Raw genomic sequence first — 22,850 nt, 5'->3', positions numbered from 1 at the left:
TCCCTCTTCAAGTTTGAGAATCAAAATCCTCTTGTGAGTAATGAGCATGTGTCTTGTGGATAACTTTCATCCCTTGACTAAATTCTATCCTTACCGTATCTCTAAAACCATAGCCATATAACTAATAAAGTTTTGCATGGTTGTTCATTGCAGTTTCTTACCAACCATGAATCAAGCTCTAATTTTCTCAAGGAGAGAGATGCCATGTGATATTGCAGTTGCTATTTCTAAAAAGATTCAAATATACTAGTATGAATATACTAGTTCATACCCTTTTCATGAAGCTGGATTTATTAAAATTGTCCATTGGTGGAATGGAAAATGATTATATAAATCCGTCGCCTAAGAGATTCAAACTCTCACGGGGAAGCCCCATGTACTTAGCAGGCACACACCTTAACCCAAGGATGATTTTTACCTCCTTGAAGAGGCATGATGCCATCAAGGTAATGGTTTGAGAATCTTACATTCAAATTTGGTTGTGATGCTTTGAACTTCACTAAAAATATACCTCTCTCTTCCGAGCACAAACTCATTCATATTAACCAATCGCCTACATACAAAACTCTACCAAAAACAATCTTCAAATACGGTGGTTTTCATTCCAGTGCCGACACCTATTGTTCAATCTTACAGGTTTTTAACAACATCCATTCTATCATTCAGATATATAACAGCATCCATGCTCTCAGAGAAGTCCATGCCCAATTAGTTGTAAATGGACTTGAACATAACAGTTTCATAGTTGCCAAAGTGGTGAGACTGTATGCCATGTTGGGAAAAGTGGAGGATGCACATAAAGCGTTTGACAAAATATATGAACGAAATGTTTTATTATGGAATGTGATTACAGGAGAGTATGCTAGGAATGAAAAACCAGAGGAAGCCATTGAAGTGTAGTGCAAACGCAATATTCCATAACATAAATACATGGATGATGTAAACTTTCTGTAAAAATCTATAAGGCCAGAGTAGCCATAATTGTTGTCGACGTCATATTGGAAAACATCCAAGAAATCTTGACCACATTGAATGATCCAAAGAGGTACAAATCTCCTAAATCTCCAAACGCCGAATGTTTGGCTTACTGATATAGGAACGTTATCTACAGAAACGTGTCCCTATAAGAGTATGGCATATGGAATATGATTTTTGTGTTTTTTTTGCTGCCTTTTAGGCTGTTAAGTCGTGGAGTGGGAAATATGTGAATCGATGTTGTTTCGAATAAAGGATTCTGATAACGATCAATAGTCTAATTAAGAAATGTAAAAAAAAAATAGAAGGATAAGGTTATCCGACGCAATGAGAAAAGCCGAATATAATGCATATGCCATTTTGTTAGTGCTTTATCTGTCAATAAATGCGGACACCCTACATTGTTGATTGATATTTATGGTCACACTAAACTTGCATTTAAGCGAGGTTGAAGAAACCCCGAGTATTACCAAATAGGGGCAATGCACAAGCACTCGCTGACCTCTTGGATTCAACAATGAAAGAGCCCCGTAGCTTTGGCACACCAGTCTAACTTTCCCACTCAAATCCGCATGCCACCTCCCCATTTAGGAAGGTATACATTCCAACCTTTTATTGAAGGCAAGGATATTTAAATTAAATTTGAAACCAGTGATATATAAATTCGTTGTGTAGTTCTGATTGAATTAACCGGCTTCCTCAAGGGGTTTAGGGTTGTTTTAATTTACCTTTCAACGTCAAAAATTATTTTTTGATACACATAGAATGAAACGGAAGCTCAGGATCGACTAAGATGGCTGAAAAACAATTCGGGTATTATATATCGTTCTGGTTGCATATGGATAATCTGTGGATTTCATTTTGTGCCCCGACAATGATGCTTACGATTTTAAGTGCACTCGTGAAAATGATTCCGTTGCGTTGTTAATTAGGGTTAACTTTCCTTCATTTGACCACAATGAAAGGTTAAAATATTGCTACCCTAGCATCGGGGACGGCGCTGAACAGGTTTAAAGTTAAAAGTCATGATATATCATGGCATGATCTAGTGGCTATAGAAGCAAGCGACCGACGCTGAATGGGTTTAAAGTTAAAAGTCGTGATCTATTCTGGCATGATCTAGTGGCTGTAGAAGCATGCGACCAGATTCTGTACCATCCGATCAGGTGGAACAGTGGATGGAGCGAAAAGCCTTCTTTTCGCACTACAATTCAAGCATGACATATGAAGTTGTCTATGAAATTTTGGCCCCCTTTGATGGACTTTCTTAACTTTTCGTGAAACTCATGTCTGAGTCCATCTCTTGGCTTTGCAAAAGATCGCCTACACTGTAGCCTTCGGCATAAATGTAAACGAAAACTTTTTGCAGGATGGTCCTCATTCTGGTCAGCGCTCAGGAAGAAAGCTAACGATGGTATGGTATGCATTTCAAGTCTTTCATTTCGTTTTAATGGAACATGGCATCTATTTGTAATTAGCTTAAATCCAAGTAAAAGATTGGAATTTTTTATTGAAATCCATTAAATAACTCGTCTGCAGTCGTTTACCTGTTAGAAAACTACAGGTTTCCAAGATAAAGTGACTGTAATTAAAGAGGCTTGTAGGATGTCTTTAATTACAACATTTCTTAATTTTTCTTCTGATTATGGAAGTGTCAGGAAGGGCATCTCCCTTGAGAATCGATGCAAAAGGCTAAAGAGTCTGCTTCGAAGTATTTGTCCTCTACACTACAGAAGGTACCTTCCACGCGTCATTAGATGATTATATTACAATGTAATCATCATTGTCTGCCATATCTGGGTTCATTATGGGGATACAACTAGACTTGGAATATCGATGTCTGAAAATTGGCGTTTTGCATGTGATCAAGGGCAGGAGTTTGTTGAAGCTGAATTATCAAAGTGACCAAGAATTATTACAGTGATGTTTCATGATCACTGTGCATACGAGACTAAAGTAAGAAATCCTGTGGGTATGCCTTTGTCACAGTATAATCAAGTGTTGTTGTAGAAGCCGATTGGAGTGTTGTATTAGATCTCTCCATTCTGTGACCAAATACAGAAGTATATGAGCTGCGACAAAGTATGTTACATGCAGCTGGTCAATGGTGGTGATAGTATGCACCATAAAATTAATCCTCAAACCCTCCATTCTTCTGTCATATCAAGTAGGCCGAGCCCTCGTTCATCATGTCTGTTCATTTGTCCATATATATTCCTATACCGATCGTATTCCTTTTCCCCATCGACTTTTGTGAAGGATAAAGTTCGAGAAAGTCACCCATCAAATGAACCATAATCCGTTCCTCTTTCTCGGCTAGGTTTAAGATATTGAAGATTCGGGGATTGTATTTTGAAACGGTGGAATCAAGAAAGCGACCCTTATCGCTACCAATGTCAATGAGCCAGCGGGTGCACCTGCTGCATGTTAGTTTGACAACGAATTTGGGTAAATGTAGTTAAAACAGTTTTTGTAACGAGTAATTTAGTTATGTAACGGTAGTTATTCACATGAATATATCGAATGCTCATGTAGATGTAAATTCATTCTTGAATAAAGCAGATACAAAATTCAGTTTTATATTTCTTGGTCTTCTCCCATTTTCTTGCTATTCTTCCTACAATCTCTGCCATTATTTCAGCAAGTGGTATCAGAGCCTGGACGAACCCCTGCTGTGCGAACCTGTGATCAAACCCACCATTGTTAACGCTGTAGAAGAATTGTAACGCTGTAGAAGAATCCCTGTGGACGGTGTGAAGAATTCTGCTGTGGACGGCATCTGGAGTCTGTGCTGTGGACGACGTGAAGAATTGAACACGTGGACGGCGTGTTCTTGCAGAATCGCTTGAAGAATCCCTGTGGACGGTGTGAAGAATTCTGCTGTGGACGGCATCTGAGTCTGACGCATTCTGCTGTGGACGGCGTGAAGAATTGGAGTCTGACGAAGCTGTTGTGAGAGTGCCTTACAGCGTTGCTGTGGAAACAGTATACCACCGTAGGCTGTGGTTGCAGCGAAAGCTCGATCTCATTACAGTGTCATTTGAATTGTGCCCAAACATTGAAGATAAGGCAAATTGGGAGGCTGTCCGGCGAGGTATACGTGCTGTCAGTGTGAGTCCAAGACCTGCGTGAAGGCCTGCATAAAGTTGCAGAGGATTTGTGATAGAGCGTGAAATCCGGGTATTGATCGAAGTTTCCAGACTTGTTTTTTTTCTAGCAGAAATTTAAAAAAAACAAAAAACAAAGGCTGAAGATTGAAAAGTTGTGGTTTTTATAAAAATATTGAAAAAAAAAGGAAGGGTTTGCAGAATTTTTTTTTTAAAGACAGTAACAGATTGAAAAGGTTGTTCAGAATTTTTTTTTTAAAAACAACAGAGATTGAAAAGGGTGTTGTTGTTTTTTTTTTTTCAAATATTGTAGAAGAACAAGTTTGCAAGGGTTTTGCACGAATGTTGTGAAACTAGAAAAACAAAAGGGTTTGCAAGAAACAAAGGATTTGAAACTTGTCTTTCTGTTTGAATTGGGGAAGTTATTTTTTAGAAAGCCTGAAATCCTAGGAAGGAGGAAAAATGGCCAAGATGTCGAATGCAAGATTCGAGGTGGAGAAATTCACCGGAAAGAGCAATTTTGCTCTTTGGAAACTGAAGGTTAAGGATGTGCTTGTGCAACAAGGGTTGCACAAGGCATTGGATGGGGTTACTAAGAAACCTACAACCATGACTACTTCAGACTAGGAGGACTTGGATGCCCGAGCTCTCAGTACCATCCGGTTATGTCTAGCGGATGAAGTTCTCTTCAACATCGTTGAAGAGACTACGACGTCAGGTTTGTGGGAAAAACTTGAAAACCTTTATATGACAAAATCATTAACCAACAGAATTTATCTGAAACGACAATTATACAGTCTTCGAATGAAAGAAGGTTCAAGCATTGCAGAACATTTGAATGTTTTTAATACACTAATTTGTCAATTAACAGATATGGAAGTCAAAATACAGGAAGAAGATAAAGCCATAACCTTGTTGTGTTCTCTGCCTGAATCATGGGATCACTTCGTAACCTCAATCAGCTTCAGCTCTGCTGATTCTTTGAAGTTTGAATCAGTCGTGGGAGCTCTTATGTTTTAAGAAGTATGAAGGAAATCGAGCACTGATACAACTGCATCAGAAGCCATGGTCGCTAGAGGACGCTCAAAGGAAAGAGGAGACAAACCAAGGGGGTCTTCCAGCTCGAAATCGAAGGGCAAAAAGTGTAAGGCAAAATGTTGGAACTGCGGTAAAGTTGGACACTTGAAGAAGGACTGTTGGAAATGGAAGGAATCCGAAAACCTGAAGAACGAAGCGAATCAGGCTGATTCAGGTATTGTAGATGAAGTTTTATCTGCTGAAGAATTGTGTATGATAGATGAAACTTCACCTGAATGTAATGTCTCTCAGAGTTTTGATAGCTGGGTGTTAGACTCTGGTGCTTCGCATCATATGTGCCCACATAGAAATTGGTTTACTTCGTATGAAAATGTAAACGGTAGTTCTGTGTTTATGGGTAACAATATGTCATGTCAGATTGTTGGGATGGGAGATATCAGGATTAAGATGTATGATAACACAGTTAGGACATTAACTAGTGTTAGACATGTACCTGATTTGAAGAAAAATTTAATCTCTTTGGGAGTGTTGGATTCAGATGGTTATAAGTTTACAGGTCAAGATGGCGTCTTGAAGGTCTTCAAACGTGCTCTTATGGTTATGAAGGCAGAAAAGGTCGGAAATCTTTACAGGTTAAAAGGAAGTACTCAGGTCGGTGAAGCAGCGGTTGCATCCGGAAAGGAGGAAGCACGCACTCATCTGTGGCATCAGCGTTTGGGTCATATGAGCGAGAAAGGTCTTCACATACTAATGAAACGTAAATCTCTTCCTGGTCTGAAATCCTTGAATTTAGATTTCTGTAAACATTGTGTGTATGGAAAACAGTGTAAACAGAGATTTAAAGTTGGCAATCATAATAGTAAAGATGTTTTAGACTACATTCATTCTGATCTGTGGGGGCCTTCCCCTGTTATGTCATATGGAGGTGCATTGTATTTTTTAACGTTCACTGATGATTACTCTCGTAGAGTTTGGGTCTATATGCTAAAAAGGAAAGCTGATGTATTTAATGTCTTTAAACAATTTAAAGTAATGGTAGAGAAAAGAACAGGCAAATCTATTAAATGTCTAAGAACTGACAATGGTGCCGAGTTCACTTCTGTTGAGTTTGAACAATACTGTAAGGATGAGGGCATTGTTAGACACAAAACTACTGTTTATACTCCTCAGCAAAATGGTGTTGTTGAGCGTATGAATCAGACTCTTATGGAAAGAGCCAGAATCATGATCAGCAATGCTAACTTGCAAAAGGAGTTGTGGGCAGAAGCAGTATCTACTGCTTGTTATTTAGTTAACAGATCACCTTCAGTAGCAATTGATTGTAAAATTCCTGAAGAAGTTTGGACAGGTCAGTCTTGTGACTATTCTCATTTGAGGATATTTGGCTGTGATGCTTATTCTCTTATTCCGAAAAATCAGCGTTCAAAATTAGATCCAAAGTCAAAATGTTATGTCTTTGTTGGGTATGACTATGCAGTGAAAGGATACAGGTTGTGGGATCCTACATTGCGGAGGATAGTCATTAGTAGAGATGTAACATTTGATGAATCCTCTTTGTTAAAATCAAATGTTGAAAGAATGGAACAGGAACAGGTATCGCCGAGTCAACGAGTTCAGTTGGAGGCTAGATCTTTCGGTGACAGTCGAAAGGAAGGAGAGACTTCTGGAGACAAAGGTGTTGAAGACACAAAGGAAGCCGTTGAAGCTTCTGAACCAGTGCAAGTTTCTCAACCAGTTCAGCAACCAGTCACTCTGAGAAGGTCTACAAGGGAAAGGAAAACTCCCAAAAGGTATGAAGATTCTGCTTCATCTTTTGCTTTGGTTACTGAAGATGGGGAACCGTCTTGTTATCAGGAAGCGATAGATGATACATATAGCAAGAAATGGAAAAAGGCTATGGAAGAAGAAATGGACTCTTTAGCCAAGAACAATACCTGGGATCTTGTAGAGCTTCCTGAAGGGAGAAGTGTTGTTGGATGTAAATGGGTCTTCAAGCTGAAACAGAAAGTTGATGGTAGTATCGAAAGATATAAGGCGAGACTGGTAGCAAAAGGGTATTCTCAGGTTGAAGGTATAGACTTTCATGAGATTTTTTCTCCAGTTGTAAAACTTGTTTCTATACGTACTGTGTTGGCACTAACTGTGTTGCTTAATCTTGAGTTAGAACAGTTAGATGTTAAAACAACTTTTCTACATGGTGATTTGAACGAAGAGATATATATGGAACAACCAGAAGGTTTTGTACGAGGTTGCAGCAGAAGATTAGTTTGCAAGCTCAGGAAATCATTGTATGGTTTGAGGCAGTCTCCCAGACAATGGTACAAGAAGTTTGATTCCTTCATGGTGAGCCAAAACTTTATAAGAAGTGAGTATGATCATTGTGTGTACTTCAAAAGTTTCAATGGCATATTCATTATCTTAGCTTTGTATGTTGACGATATGCTTATTGCAAGCAAAAGCATGGAAGAGATCAACAGGTTAAAGGCTCAACTCTCTAGGGCGTTTGATATGAAGGATCTTAGAGCAGCGAAACATATCTTGGGCATGGAGATACACAGAGACAGGAAAAATGGTAAGCTTTGGTTATCACAACAGAAGTATGTGGAGAAGGTACTTGAAAAGTTCTCTATGAATAATGTGAAACCTGTTAATGTTCCCCTAGCTTCCCATTTTAAGCTTTCTTCGGTTTTGAGTCCTAGAGCTGATGAAGAAAAGCAGTATATGTCTCATGTACCATATGCAAATGCGGTAGGCAACTTAATGTATGCGATGGTATTTACAAGACCTGACATTTCACATGCAGTTGGAGTTGTCAGCAGGTTCATGGAAAATCCAGGTAAAGAACATTGGCTAGCAGTGAAATGGGTGCTTCGATATCTAAGAGGCACAAGAGATCATTGCATTGTCTTTAATGGTAGTGAAGGATCAGTCTGCGGATATGTAGATGCTGACTATGCAGGTGATTTGGACAAAAGAAGATCTACTATAGGTTACGTCTTTACTCTTGCAGGTGGAGCAATTAGTTGGATGTCAAAGCTTCAAGACACAGTTGCATTGTCCACTACCGAAGCTGAATATATAGCTGCTTCAGATGCCAGTAAAGAAGTAATCTGGTTAAAGGGTTTGCTCGATGAAATTGGAAGAACGCAGGAGAAAGTGAGTGTACTTTGTGACAGTCAAAGTGCTATTCACTTGGCCACAAACCCTGCCTATCACAGCAGAACCAAGCACATTGATGTGAGATATCATTTTCTCAGACATGTGATCGATGGTGGAAAAGTAGCTCTTAAAAAGGTCCATACACGAGAAAATTGTGCAGACATATTCACAAAGCCAGTTACAGTAGAGAAGTTGCGGTGGTGTTTAGCTTCTCTTGGCTTGCAGGAGAGATGATGAATGGGAAAATTGTTGTCAAGGTGGAGTTTGTTAGTTTGACAATGAATTTGGGTAAATGTAGTTAAAACAATTTTTGTAACAAGTAATTTAGTTATGTAACGGTAGTTATTCACATGAATATATCGAATGCTCATGTAGATGTAAATTCATTCTTGAATAAAGCAGATACAAAATTCAGTTTTATATTTCTTGGTCTTCTCCCATTTTCTTGCTATTCTTCCTACAATCTCTGCCATTATTTCAGCACTGCAGGAGTCGATGTGCCTACTCTTACTAGAGAGCTATGCATAGCTTCATTGTTGATTATCGTATATGAAATCGAGGACAATTTACTTTTTTTTCTTCTCACGAGCGTGAAGAAATATGTTATTGTTGCACTTTGTTCATATTTCTTTTTTGAGCTCGTTTCAACTTTATCGGAGTTTCTTTTGTCCTTTTACCCTTGAAGAGATTGGAACGCGGGTTTAGGGCCTTCCTGTGTGTTTGGGTTTGACACTGGTATTATTTGTCGGTTCTGCCTGATTTATCTGCTCAGAGAGAGGGAGAGATGGACCCATTTGGACCAATTTGGAAGTTGAGACCTGAGGTGGAGTTGTGAATGGTAATGGTGGGATCCACATGCATACACATGCACTTACAGATGTGGGTACTTGACAGTTCAACCTTCCTGACATCGTATATGGAGATCCCGCCAGATTCAAGCAGCCAACCTTTGTTTCTCCTACAAACTTATTACACTGCCACTTAAAAATATGACGGTCTATTGAGTTACAAATTTACAATCAAGAGGGTCTGAGCTTCGAGCGTGGAATAATAAGAAGAAGCAGTGAATATTGTGGCACGATGGTAATGTGTCCGGGAGACGTTACCTTGAAACTCTAGTGATTTCTTTTACCTTGAACATTTTCTTTCGTCAAAATTTATGCTGGTGTTCGAACTCATTCACGTTTGACCATGTTTGACTTGAGGTATGACCTTGAATGGATTTAAGTTCTTTTCAACAGTCTATTTTATATCCTCAGTCAATTTATATATATATAGTCGAAGAAGTCACATGCAGTATCATAGTACTTAGCATATAACTTATATATTGCAATATGCATATTTATTATGTGTTACTGTGAGAAACCATGGATGCATGACAAGACTATGAGCATCTCTCATATTTAAAACAATAGATTTTAGATAGAGTTGGGTTGGATAAGTAAACGAAAAGCTATTAATACTTACAGTTATGTGAAAATTCTTAAAAATAAGTTATTATTGATGCTTTAAAAACTATATACCATGATGTACATGTGGTTTAAGATGATAGACCTGGTTGTAAATAAGTATGATTGTGGTATTAAAAGATTGAATAAAGAATTCTAGTGTTGTGGTATAATACTAATCATTGCATATTGCTATGATTTGAGAATGTTAAAGTTGTCTTGAGGCCAGAGGGTTGATAGGAGACATTGAGGAGTCTCACATATGGTCATATGTAATGTGAACATAAGTATTGTTGATGTTTAACTTATTGCTGCTATCATATAGATTCTTTAGCAAATAGGTTTTGATTATAAGTAATGATCAAATGATGCTCAAAGGGGAGCCTATCTGGTATATGGTTACCAGAAGTTGTTTTTGTATGTTTACATGCATAAAACATTGCTAAGTGAAGAAGTAACATGTTATTAAGGTTAATAAGTTACTTTTATTGAGTCCCCTTCTAAGATAAGGAGCTTAAAATTTTATCATATAGCGTGGAAGTTTCAAAACTTAAGCTATAATTGAGCATGCCTATGAGGACACAATGACTATATGTCATGATTGGGAAGTGATGATTGCAGATATGCATAGAGCACAATTAGACAATTGATAAGGCAAGGTCATATTAATGCATACTAAATCTTTATCACAAATACTACATGTACAAAAATAAATGAGTACTTAAGTACACAAATACATGGATGCCTTGCATATAGAACTCATTGTGGGGGTGCAATGAGCTGCATGGATATGCTTGTATATGTGGTGTAATTGAGGTTAATTATTAAATTATGTTTATCCTCAAAATCATTAAACAAACCTCTAAATGGATGCCTATGTATAATGGCAAAGTGGAGATTTAATCATTACACCTACATTAATGGTATGATTAATTAGTGAATATGGTCAACATTTTACTCCCATTTGTTATGAAATGGCATGGATGCTATGCAAGGACAAAGGGTAATACAATACAAATACATTGAGGAAAATTAGTCATATCATCACCTCATTCTAATCATATTCAAAATCAAATGATAAGTGGTATGGTTTTTAGTTAAGAACATAACTTAAGGAAAATTAAGTTATGCTTAAAAGATCCAAAGAAGGGATAGAGGATGTGAAATACAAGTCTTTTATAAGACTAAATACCTTAAATTTGTTTTTCAAATTTAATGTGGCTGTGTTGATCAGCTCACATGCAAAGTAATGATGTAAATTACTCTGGATATGGTTTGTCAATAGATGAATTATTTTAGTAAGAAAATGATTCAATTACACATTGTTTGAGGAAACAAAATCTTATCAGGACATTATGCATAAGCATGCATAGGTTGGAACTTGAGGGGTTCTAGTTAAGTAAGTTAATATCTTAACCTAGATATGAAAGAGGCATAAAGAACATATCAATTCATGGGATGAGATTGTGAAGTAGGTGCAGAGATGTAATACAATATATTGTATATGGCATCATGCATTAATAATGATCAACATCTTTGTAACCAAGTAAGGTATACTTGGAAATTGAACATGATGGGGTTGATGCATGAGAAAAATTCAGGGTGGCCTAATGATTGTTGCATAAACCATGAATTCATAATTGATCTCTGGGTTTAAGGGTGATTTAAGGCACTAACATGTAAATACCCTTGGGTCACACCTTGCATAAAAATTTAAAGGGTGTGAAGTGATGAATAATATAGATTTCACTTATAACCTCTATATGGGAGGTGTATGCAGATGCATATTGTTATTGAATGAGGTCATACCTACACCAAAGTATGCATGACCAACAAGATCTAGAGGTATAAAAAAAGAAAATGGTCAATCCTATGACATAAATTGTGTAGGTGTGGAATAATTGTTAAGAACTAGCCAAATTTGTTCTGGTGATCACGAGACTTTAAATATCTATGATAGACTGAGTATCATAGTCAATAGTCTGCCTTATGGTACATTTCATTGTTGTTAAAACCTGGTACAGGTGACAGATTTAATCCCAAAACTGAAAGTTATGGGTATGATTGAGTTATAGTGTGCATGATGACTGTTATATTATTACATGACATCTGGAATTGATTTACACATGACATGAAATTCTTCTTGATTACATAGATGAACCATAATAAATGAATGTTTGTAGGATACTAACATAGTGGAAAAATATGGAGATAAAGTTTATGTCATTCAGGTGATACCATGAAGATGGTATTATAGGTTGTACCACAATTGAACAATGTACAATAGTACATATAGGACCATATGACTACATATGTTACAAGTTTGAAAAATGAAATGTGTATTGGTGTGTATAACATACCTTGTGTGCAGGTATGCAATAGTCATTAGATGGATGTCTGGCCAGGTAAACAAACCTGGAGATTTCCCTGAAGAAGGAAAGTAAGTTTGGTATAAGTAACTATGGTTCATCACAGTTTGGCATACATACAATTACGATGAATATATGTATATGAAAATATATTGTGATATGAAATAATCTGTTATGACCTTGCAGGCATATTAATGTGGAAAATATGCTAACTGATGTATTGTATGTAGAGAGACTACAAGAAGCAAGTGTTCGACAAGAACACAAAGGCTTGAAAGAATGCAAGCAGAGGACATGCATTCTTCAGATAAAATAAATGATAAGCAATAGTTGCTTTAATAGTAACAGATTATGATATCTATCATAGTTAAACTTTTCATCGATAAATTCTCACAAATGATTTGAAGAAAATTGAGAGGTAGCTATAGAAGGAAAGATGTTGGTAGCACTCCTTGAGACTGATGTAGCTATGGAAGGAGAGATGCTGGGAGCACTCCTCATGGTAGATGTACATCGGAAAATTTGCATCAGATGGTAGAGCCATGAAAGCTGTTGATTTGGAAACCAGCTACCTATGAATGAGGATATAATGCAGTGGTACACCGAGGATAGTGTAAAATTTAAAGGGGGGAGTATGTAACACCCGTCCCTCATGTAATACATTATTGTAAACCTATGTTAAGTTAAATCTAGGTATGATATCCTCCCTTATGTGTTAAAGGTTATAGACCTAAGCTGAAGAAAGCTAGGTGATATGTAATATGAAAAGAAATGTATTATTAAATAAATTAATAAAATAAATCACTTAGAGGGTGAAGCACCAAGAGAGAGGAGATGCTTGCAAAATCCCATGAGGAATGGGATAGAGATGAATCTTTCATGATAAGCTTCTAGATGTGATTATAGGTAAGCTTGGATGGATTGGATATCCATTAGATGGATGGGAGATAAAGATCCATCAAACATAAAAGCTTTGCGGGAGATAAAGGCAAGATTTTGTGTGGAAAAGTGTCGTGGGAGATAATGACGAGCTTTTCCAGATAAGACCTAGGCAAATGGAAAAATACATAAAGTGAGACACCACTAATTGTAGTGAAATCACAAAAGAGGGTATTAAATACCCAGGGCATTGGTCAATTAAGGATAATTGATCCTTGGCAAGATCTTCAGCTCGGGGGGAATCAGAGGTGATTTATGGCTGGGTGGTGGTGCTCCTCCCTCTAAGTGAGATTTAGTTGGTGTCATTCACATGGAATGGTTGTATGTTGATTCTTACACTCTCTCTCTATTATTGTTCCAATTTCCTTATGAGTACTTGTTCTTAGTTATGAGAATATTCGAAGGAAATAATGTGCTTGGATATTAATAGATTTAATGATTTTCCCTCTATTCAGATGAGATTTACTTGCATGGTAGGTGATCATGTTTAAATCCTTACTTGATAGGATGTTAAATCATTATGACTGGCTTAGAGTTATGCATGTGAAGCACATATGAATGTATATGCATGTCAAAGATATTATGACCATGTTTATATTTGAAGGTTTATGCATGCGAAGGGTTATGCGGAAATGTCTTCCATAGAATTGTCAATGATTCTTGCATGTTGCTTAAAGAACTCATGATGTCATGTCTCCCACTCGTATTGGGATTTTTAATCCTTGTTCTTAGCCTATTTAGCTACAACAAAACTCAATCATTTATTTCCAATATGATGAGATAGGGATATCAAAGAGTTCTATTAATTGTATGCTAAAAATTAACCCTTGTCCTAGTTGTGCCTTAATTACTAAGGGTTGATCTAAAAAAAATATTGTAATCACTGTATTAGTAATTATTGATTTAATACACTCATGATGGCCATTAAAAATCCAAATGTAAATGAAGAATTTGTTAATTGAATCAAGCCTAAGGGTGAAATTTCCTGGTAGGAATAGTGGTTCGTTACATTTTTTAAAAATGTGGAAAGATATGTCGATTGATAAGGATGACTTTAGGATGCTGGTGTTTGAAAAAATTGTTTCCTCTTATGACCAAAATAGAAGTTGATTGTAAAATGAAAATATGCATCTGAGATTGAAATTCATTGATTGGTAAGAAATTTCTATGTCCATTCATACATTCCACAATTTTGTGATGTATCCATATGACCTTGTAGCATATCAATATATTAATACAAGCACACTATAAATATGCTCTTCAGTCTTAGATATAGAAGTCAAAATGAAATAAAGAGTAGGGAATCTATGGATCATTTTTATGAAGATGGTATAAGGTATTTGTGATATATATTCCACCTTGGTATTAGAAGAAGAAATGTAAGTCTTTGAATTCAAAATTATGATAAGAGAAGTGGATTTTGATCTAGATTGAAATTAATGACATGGGTTGAACATTTTATTGATATATAAACGTTGGAATACTTGTTTGAAATTTTAGTATGTAATTTTGGGTAAGAGTTTTACTGTCATTACTTGTATGGCATAATTTTAGAAAGATGGTTATCACTGAGAAATTCATCTCTAATCAAGAGTGAGTTCAAAAGGTCATGGTAATATACAAGTTGTACTATAGGGATGTCTGAGCCTAGAAGTCAAATTGACAATCCCTAAACAAGTTATTTAGCTTTGAAGTTTTGTTTTTCACACAACCGATAAGGTTTATTGTTGAAAATTGAATGAACATGTTTAGACACCAAATATCTCTTGATAAGTTTGAGGCATTGCAAATTTAATATTGTCCTATCACCATTATGACATGTCCGATTGAATTTTATGAATGAATTTGTTATCGAAAATATCTAGGCTTCTAAATTATTGATTCCATATGTATTTTTGTGGAAAATCGTGATTTACTACTAATGTTATTCGTATTTCCGTGCTAAGAACTATTTTGTAAATTTAATGCCCAACCCTTAATGATCATTTCTATTCTTTGCACACAGAAATGAAGAATGTGACTCACTATAAATCATTTCCAAGACTCTAAGGAAAAAATATTGTTACTCCTACAATGATTTTGAGGAAGTTGAGTTACTTGGTTTGAAGGGACTAAGGATAATCATTGGATGAAACATACTTGATTTATTTTATCACATTTGTATAGTATATGTAGATCCTAAGGTTTTGGACATTTTTATATTAAAAGGAAACTTCCATATTTGAAAATCTAAAGCTTGTAAACCCTAGTTGGCTAAAAGGGCATGGATAAGAAAGCCCTAGGGTTTATGAACAAAAACCTTAGGACTAGACCTAGATCAACTTTTTCATTGAAATAAGAAACCCTAACCCATGTAAGGAAGGAATGACATAATGCTGATGAGAAGGATGAGGATGATAAAATTGCAAGATGGATTCAATAAGCCCAAGATCAAGAGGGAGTTGTCACTTCCTATGATACTCAAATGATACATAACTTATATCTCTTTTCCTTGATTATTAATGTTGAAATTAGTTAGCCTCTTCTATTTGTTTTCCTTTTGTTGGGTTATAATGATTCTTCCATGACATCCTGGTGAGGATTGCAGGTACATAGTGAAGGATGAGAAGGTTGTGACATTAGATGGAAGTAGTGGAAGAATGAAGCAAAGCTTGTGACAAGAGGACCTTTGTATAATTGGTGATTTGTGTTGAGATATATCGTACTAGATGATATTTGAGATTAGAGGGAGTATGTAGATGAACACATTTGGAGTATCCCTTGATTGTGCTAAAGAGAAGTTAGTGGTGACTTCTAAATAGATTTACAAGATCTAGTTTGTAGTAGATGGAAACATAGACAAGTATAGAGTGAGATTTGAAGGTTCTCCAAGAAAGAGGGAGTAAATCATGAAAATATATTTGATGCAATCGATAGGTACATTTCTATGAGAATTATTATTTCTTTATAAAATTACATCAAATGCATGTAAAGACGATTGTTCCCAATAAATAATTTTTGGAAGAAGTGTACATGACTGACCTCCATGATTTGACAGACATGAAGGAGTCTCTTTCCTTCAAAAGGTTGTACCTCAAATTTGGATTAATGGATCAAGGTGATTTTTTTTTACAAAAGAAGAAGGATTCATGTGGGAAATGGAGTAGCTAGGATTTCCATAGTAGAAGTTACTTCAGAAAGAATGTCAAGTCAGGGTAACCATAAAGTAGCCATCATGATGGACTCAATGGTGGAATTAGATTTGGATATGGTTGAGCCAAGGAATGTGGGTAACCATGTGTTGAAGTACCATCACGGTATAGTTGATCATGGAAAAGTTTATTATGGTTTGAGATATGGATCAAACAATGAAGTATAGTTGCACGGATCCATAGATTTAGATTGCACAAAGAGTACATAAGATATTACTTCAATTTAGACTCTATTATTATTTATTGGGTAGGAAACATACACCTAATCCACTCAATACTACATAAGCTGAGTATGTTGCCGGTTCGTTGCTGACTTGTGAAGTAGTATGGCTTTGAAAACTACTTGTAGGATTGTTTGATCTAGTTCATGTGAAGGCCATGATGATATGTCAAAGCATAATGAGATCTAGTACCAAGAAATTGTATAGAAAGAATCCATGTCACTCTAATACTATTATAAATTTAAGCAGATTATGGATAAATCTTCTATCCTGGGATTAAGTTTCTATACTTCAAGGACAAGATTGGAGTGATTGATCATGTCTCTCTTGGCAAGAACGAGTGTTGAAATTGTTGCATTAAGGAAAATCATTCTCCCTTCGTGATGTTGACTAGGATTAGGGGGAATGGTCCAAAGTGTTGACATTATAGCATCAAGGACAAACATTCTCCCTATGTTAAGTGTGTTGACCAGAATTCACAAGAATGGTTCGAAAAAGGACAACCATTCTTCTTATGTCAAGTTCGTTGACTGAAATTACGAAGAACAATCTTAGAGGCCAAGAATCATTGAGTTGAGTGGGTTCCTTTTAGTGACATGCTTAGAGTACTCTCTAGATAGGTTGAGTGAGGCTATTTAACATGAGGTGCATAATTACTCATGTAGAGTGTGGCCTTTGGAGATTCACCACGTGTCAAAGATATCGACCAAAATGACGGTGAAACAAGGCTAGTCTATATACCATGTGTCAATAGGGACAAAAATAATGGCCACTAGTTGATGCTAATTATGTACCATATGTCAACAGTACCCACTAGGATTACGATGCACCATGAGTTAGAGGTCCTAACCAAAATAATGATGAACGAATTGATGTTGTTTATTTACCATGATTCAGAGTTGTTGACCAAGTAATTAAATGATGTTTATGTTGATGATAAATGATTCACCTTTTTTTTGGGAAATTTTGTCAATAAGAGAACATTTGGATAGTCATCATCAATACATCCCCAATTAAGAGGGAGTGTTGAGTTTTTACCTATGGTAGGTCTTCATAATTAATATTTTATAACTTGATGTATATGTAATAATGAATATAAGACATTTTCTTCATGTTAGCTTCAAAAGTGAATTCTGAAATTTTAAAATTTCAAATATTTTTTCCTCCAAAATGTGAAGTCGTCCCTCTAGAAGTTCAGATCGGACATCACTCTTAGACTCAAGGATTCATTTCATTAATATATCTATATAAAGATGAGATTTCTCTCCTTTAGGACACCAACTTGGATAAAAAAATATTTTCTATATAAAAGCAAAGGAGAATAAGGAAGGTCGAGTTCCTTAGGAAGAAAAAGTATTCTATGGTAGCTAAATCTAACTTCTTGATAGAATGAAATTGTTGTCATATCCAATTTATGATTATACCAAATTTTAAGGTAGGGGGTTCAACTTTAAGGTAGGAAAAAGGGTCGAATTATGAGGCAGCAAGAGGTCAAATTATGAGTAGACCAAGTGAATTTTTTTTAGGAATCAAATGACTTGCTTAAGGGTCCATTTTGACAAGGGGTGGCTAGGGATATGTTAATAATGAGTTTGAAATTATGTTTGAATTGATGTATCTTTATTGAAATTAATGATTTCAATAAGAAAAGGGTTTTTGGGTTTTTCCCCATGTGATTTTTCCCATGGTAAATTCTTATGTCTCTTCTTCGGATGTCTTTTTATGATGGTACTGCCATTTCGTTTCACTCTTGAGATATTTTCTGTAATTACTTTATGATGAATTTGAATGTAAAAAAAGATTAATATAAGAAATCACAAGAATTAATTATCACTTAGCATATCATAAGAAAACTCGACATCATGAAAAGGATACAAAATAAATCATGAAAACTCGACATCATGAAAAAGGTACAAAATAAATCATGATAACGGCGTGAAAATATAACCACATGATTATTTAGTTTTTACCTTACAAATATATGGTATTCAGCCATGGGTTTTGTAATCCTTAGTATTGACCCATCATACTTGAAATATAATGAAATATTAAAGTGCGTGATTCTAGATGAAAAAACATGATTCTAGATGAAAAGACAGGTAAATAGAATAAATACAAGACTTCACAAGAACAGATAAATCATAATAATGCAACGAAAATTTAATTGCATGATTATGTAGTTTTTACCATAGTAATTTATGTTATTCAACTATGGTTTTTGTAACCGTGGTATTTACCCCTGATGTTTAAAATATAAAAAAGACTACACAACTCGATGTGAAAAGACACTCATAAGTAGTACAGTATAACACGTGGTATTTACCCATGATGTTTAAAATATAAAAAAGACTACACAACTCGATGTGAAAAGACACTCATAAGTAGTACAGTATAAATACCAAACTTCACCATACAAAAAGTCATGTTTTTTCTCATAATACCTCTTTTTATGTTCTTTCTCTTCCATATTTATTTTATACATTGGTGATCTATTCTATTTCACATTGTAAATCTCATTCCTCAAGCAATCTACATTAATTTCACAATTAAATTTATAAAATTAAGTTGATGGTTTACATATTAATATAACTTCTTTAAACCCATATACTTATATATGATAAAATTAAAAAAAAAAAACGTATTATTAATTTGCTTTAATCATTACTTTTTTTAAGTGAAAAAATTGTTAAATTATAATCCATATTAAGAAATAATCAGACATTTTGTTGATATCACTCACTTTATATCTTATTTAAAATACCTACCATTTAGTCATCTAAACAATCAAAATAAGATGAAGACAAAAATAACTAGCAAAAACATTAATCCATATTAAGAAATAATCAAACATTTCGCTGATATCACTCACTTTATATCTTATTTAAAATACCCACCATTTAGTCATCTAAACAAGAATAAGATGAGGACAAAAATAACTAGCAACAAACATCTTACGAGTGGTTGCCTCACTAGGGACCATAGCAATTGCTTCTCAGTCCAAGTGTGTTAATTCTAGATTCTTTTATTTTATTTTTGCAATTTTAATCAAAGTTTGAAAAAGCCAAATAATTTCATTTTATGTAAATTCAAAAATAATTTTGTAACTTTACTTCTAATTTTAAATTGGCTCAGTTAGAATTTTCCAATGGCTCTTTATGGAACATAATTCCCTTACTAATGGGCATTTTATTTTTGGTATTTGTCAATGCCTCACAATTTATTTAAAAATAAAAATAAAGCTAATTTTATTAGTAATTATTTGTTACATAAGAGCTATAACACTCACCCTCACAATAACACTCACCCTCACATCGTTATACTTCACACTCACATTATTGTGCTACTCTACCTAGAACTTTACAGGTTCTTTATGTATGTAAGGGACTTCCTAAACAAATTTCCCATTAATATTTCCTTCTGCTGTTGCAAACCCTTAGGTAAGTAAGGGGAAGGGAGATGCCAATAAATCTCCAACCCTTCCTCTGCACAATGAAATCTCCGCGCAACATTACCTAGGCAAGAGAGGATAATCTCCAATGCTTCCTCCATAGACTGAATGATCCTCATAATGCTTACCGTCACTCCTTTGTTGTATGGAAATATTAGCTTTTGGGGTTGCATGTCTTTTACGTAGGCCTCCACGTTAGTCAACAAATATCTAAAGCGTACTATGTATAGTAGATATGGATGCTCGGTCAGAAACACAAAGATAACTATGAAGATAAATACCAAGAAGCTATATTTTGCACAATCTTTTACGGCAGTGTAATCCATTTGACATGGCTCCTTATCAGATTTATGTCCCTAGCTAATGGATGGTGCAATGCTATTTTTTTGAAGGGGCTTGAAATTTTGTGGTTCACAGTACACGACCTCTAGGATGTTTTCTCTAAACCCATAATCATCCAACAAACATATAAGTAAGTCAATAATTATTTTTTCCTTATTAAATATATAAAATCTAGAAATAAAAATAATTATTATAAATATCAAATCTCATTTTTGTTTACCATGGAAACTCACCGAATATTTCAGGGTGGAACGGAGGGGTGATTAGGAGCCATAAATTCCAGTCCCGAAGTTTCATCGTTGCATGGAAGTCGTTGGATGAAGGACATCCACACAACGAAGTTCCACGGAAGGATGAACTTCGATACTCACATCCATGACAGCGTAATGCAACTATGTTAATGCAGTTGCAATATGTGACCAATTAAATTATTAATATTTGGATATTTAGAACAAAACATTCATAAAAGGTAGACCTGCATATTTGCGCTTGTCAAATGTTGGGGATTTTTCTGGTAAAATCCCAAAAACAAACAAATAAAACTGAACACACAGAGGCAATGCTCTCTTTCTCTCTTTCTCTGCTTCAGGATCTTTTTGTGCACAAAGAAGCTTAAAAAAAAATGACAAGAACAACATATTACATACCTAGAAAAAGATTTCTATTCATTAAAACAAAATGTCTTATACATATTCATCATCTTTTCTGAGAGGGATTCACAAAAAACACATTCAACCAACAAAAACAAAACTTCGTCTCCTTTTGAGAATTTACATTGCTGGTGTGTAAAAACCCTTCTTCATTCACTGTTGTAAAACTCTTTTACATTTACTGGTGTAAAAATATTTTACTCATACTGCTGTAAAACAAATTTTTACATATGCAGTAAAATCTTCATTACATTTACCAAAAAAATTACTCACACCATACGCTCTTGGTTCCTTTCGTTTGGACAACATCCAAAAATTACATTTCAACCTATACAAAAATTATCTTCAAAAAAGGATCTCCCCTGCTTCTTCACTTATGCACTGCTGTGCAATATTCGCTTTACAAATTGTGAACCTATGCTGCCCCTGTTTTCTTTCGCTGCCGCGAGCTCACCTCTCTCCCATGAGCAATTTTTTTACCAAAAGCTTATGCGCTCCCTCGTTTTTCTTTATGCATTGCTGTGCAACACCAAAGTTCTACATTCCCCTTCTGCGTTCCCCTTTTTATTCATGGCATATGTTCTCAAAAATGCTCAACACTACAAAACGTTAACCCATTTTTTTAATATGTATGCCATACATAAAAAACATAACACATAACGTGTCTGTGAAGACAAAATAATACATGCCGTAAAACTTAAGAGTTTTACCAACCCACTGCAAATGCCATTTAATTCTCAGCATGACGTTCAATTAACTTAGTCGGCGGTAAACAAAATTGAATTCACTGCACGCAAAGTTTTTAATGCTGGCTTGTATGCAGGTTTGAAGCAATCGACGGCGGAGAACGATTAAGCGGATTAGACGGCGGACAAGAATATCGGGAGCCCACTTCACGCTGAACTTTAGCGTCCGAAATGTTAGTTCTGCTGACGTTTAGAGAGGACCACGCGTCCAAAAATGATTTCATCAGAGTCGTGAGTACGGAAACTGCTTGTAGACCAAAAGCGGTCCGATATGTAGGTGCTTTGGAGGAGCGGTTTCAGGCTACCTTCGTTGTCCAACTCTCGGCGTCCGCAACCTGCAGTTGGAATTAATATTCCAACACTTCCCTTTAATTTCAACTGTTGGGCATTCAATCATACCCAAACACTTCCTCACATAGAGGGATTCACCAACTGTTGTTACAAAAATATCTTCCTCACATAGAGGGATTCACCAACTGCTGTTACAAAAAGATCTTCCTCACATAGAGGGATTCACCAACTGCTGTTACAAAAACAGTCTTCCTCTGAACAGAGGGATTCACCTGAGATTGTGCTGAAGAGCACCTTCCTCTAGACAGAGGGATTCACCAGTGTATGCTAAAAAGCATCTTCCTCTTGACAGAGGGATTCACCATGACACTGTGCTGAAAATCACCTTCCTCTTTAACAGAGGGATTCACCAAGAACTTCACTTCCTATCACGGAGGGATTACAACCAGACACTGCTTTAGATTCGGTTTCAAAACAATAAAAAACTTCACTGTATATTCTGAAAAATACTCTCTCTCTGTTTTCAAAATTAACACTGCTGAAGCACTGCTGTGTCTGCACTGCTGTGCATTTTTCAAAAACAAAATACTCTATTTCTTCTGGAACAATTACTCTGTCCCAGCTTATAAATTTACACTGTTGTGTGTAAATATTTCTTACATTCACCGTTGTTGCATATATTGTATTTCAGTTCAATGAAAAACACACTCACTGCACTTACATTCACTGCTGTAAAGAAAAAATTATTTTACATGTGTTGCTACCCATTACATTTCGTTTCTTCAACAACCAAAAAAAAACTTCATGCTGCTGCATTTTTCATATTCACATTGCTGTGTGTTTTTACTACATATACTCCAACAACAAAAACAAGACTTACATTACCCTTTTCACTGCTGTGTGAAAAATTTCATTGCATTCTCAAA

Source organism: Pinus tabuliformis, chromosome X (genome assembly GCF_031772625.1).
Source record: "Pinus tabuliformis cultivar Carrire ecotype Pingquan chromosome X, CPIR1, whole genome shotgun sequence".
In the NCBI taxonomy this organism is placed as follows: domain Eukaryota; kingdom Viridiplantae; phylum Streptophyta; class Pinopsida; order Pinales; family Pinaceae; genus Pinus; species Pinus tabuliformis.
Note: the sequence above shows the minus strand (reverse complement) of the source record.